This window comes from Ursus americanus, chromosome 19, assembly GCF_024610735.1.
Source record: "Ursus americanus isolate L20-20 chromosome 19, mUrsAme1.1.p, whole genome shotgun sequence".
Lineage (NCBI taxonomy): Eukaryota > Metazoa > Chordata > Mammalia > Carnivora > Ursidae > Ursus > Ursus americanus.
In genome coordinates this window covers 13,893,175-13,895,275 of record NC_142145.1, presented here as the reverse complement: position 1 = coordinate 13,895,275, position 2,101 = coordinate 13,893,175, and the positions used below count along the sequence as shown (strand labels likewise).

Below are 2,101 nucleotides of genomic sequence, written 5' to 3'. Positions count from 1 at the left end.
TGACCATGAGATCATAACCTGAGCCAAAAGCAAGAGTCAGATGCTCAACTGACTGAGCCACCCAGGTGCCCCTATATTATTGTGTACATGTAGAATACATATCTTCTTTTGTACGTGTCAGATATTAATAATATATTTTAAGGGAAAAAATTATGTAGCCTGAGAAAGTGACATATTGCACTACCCTACAACGTCATTCCATTTCTTAATAACATTAAGGTATAGCTTCTTTTTTTGCCCATCTTTTAAGTTCTTCTACAGACATTTCAGTACTTCATAAAAGACTATGCAGTTTATAGTGGAAGTACAGGGATTTAGAATCAAACCAACTCAAGTTCAATACCTGGGCCCTCTAAAACTCTCAAGTCAAGTTTCTACTGTTGACTTTTTTTTTCAGACGTAAGTTTATTCCATCAACTTCAGCAAATAAAGAATGACTGTGTATCAATTTACATTGGTTCTCTCATCCAGAATACGCTTTCCATTTAAAATATTTGTGATCATGCTTCTGTAGGTCATGGATAGCTTCTAGTGGGAATTAGTACATAGTCTGTTCTTGATGAAGACAACAATGGACAGATGCCGCCCAATCCCTGGATAGTGCTCAATGTGACAAGACCAGCGAGACACATTAAGATATTCCTCCTTTTCTTGAACTGTCAGGTCAACTCTAAAGCAATGAAGTCCGTAATACAAGAGGATATCTGCTAAGGTAAAGTTATATCCTGTAAGGTAGACTTTATCTTCAAGATAGGAATTAAGATCCTTCAACAGAGTGTGGATATCATCTTTACTGAAGTGTCCGTCTACTCGAGTTACCTTGTATTCCAACCACTGCTGAACGATTGCTTTTTCTTCTGCAGTGCTCCCAAGCAAATGTTCTTTGTTGGCCTGCTTGACAAGATGAGCTGCTATAGTAGTCAGTCCTGGTAGACTTGGACCATTGTTTGCTTGAAGAACTGGAATCTGGCGCTCACCATGGGCACTGTGTTTGTTCCCTTTGCTCAGCCCCCAGGGACTTCTCCAGCAGCGTCAGCTCTGTGGCCGTCATCTTCCGGCAGGAACTCTTGGCAGGGGACTCAGCTGTTGACTTTTATTCGTACAGCAACTTCTTCTCCTATTTCACATGGTTATATGCATTGTCTTAATTGTGTCAACATTTATAATCTTTCACAGAAAGGCACTGTCATCCTATAAGCTCTAGTTTGGAGAATGGTATGGATTGTGGTCAGAACTGACCTCATGGAAACAATCATTTCTGACACAAGCAATGCCACAGGACCTCTCCCACGGGCAGCTGCACCCACTCCCATGCTGAATCCTAGATCCTAGAATCTCAGTGTGGGCTGCCTGACCCCTGGACCTCTGCTTGCCCAGCTGGGAGAGGCCGACACAGGTGTAGGCTGGCTGACATTCAAAGACATGACTTGAAAGTTTAGAAGATCATCAGTGTAAGAAGTCTCATTAAGCCTATATAATAACTTGTACTAAGAGGTGTATCATGGAATAGAACACTCATTAAAATTCAGGTAGCTACAGCCTTTGTAGCCTGACTCCAAAGATGGACATCAACAATTCCTTCTATTCCTGCGCATATCTGTCACTCCTCCATCAACAAGTGGAGTCTGTTTCCTCCTCCTGAACGTGAGCCAGCTCTGCAATTTGCCTTAACCAGCAGAACAGGGCAGAAGGGAGCTAGTGATAGCTCTCGGCCTAATCCAGAAGATGTCTGGTAGCTTCCACTTCCATTCTTTTCCACATAAAAAGGCCCAGCTACTCTGGTGAAGAGGCCACATGGAGGAAGAAACCAAGAGAGATGTGAGGGGGGTGGGGATCTGGAGTAGGGAGGTGGGGGTGGTCAGTTCCCAGCCGTTCCAGCCATCCCAGCTAAGGCAAGTAAATCTGTCTTTGTTTCCTAGGGCTGCTGTAACTAGGTGGCTTAAAACAATAGAAAATTTATTCACTTACATTTCTGGAGGCTACAAGTCCAAAATCAAGGTGTGTCAGCAGGGCTGGCTCCTTCTGGAGGTTCTGAGGGAGAATGTGTCCCTTGCATCTGCCAGCTTCTGATGGTTGCCAACAATCCTCGGGGTTCCTTGGC

The 2,101-nt window shown here is 43.7% G+C and overlaps 1 pseudogene; it reads right to left on the bottom strand.

The window, feature by feature from the left end:
• Positions 1-528: 528 nt before the first annotated feature.
• LOC123787561 (eukaryotic translation elongation factor 1 epsilon-1 pseudogene) lies at positions 529-1,072 on the bottom strand (annotated as a pseudogene).
• Between the last annotated feature and the right edge of the window lie 1,029 nt (positions 1,073-2,101).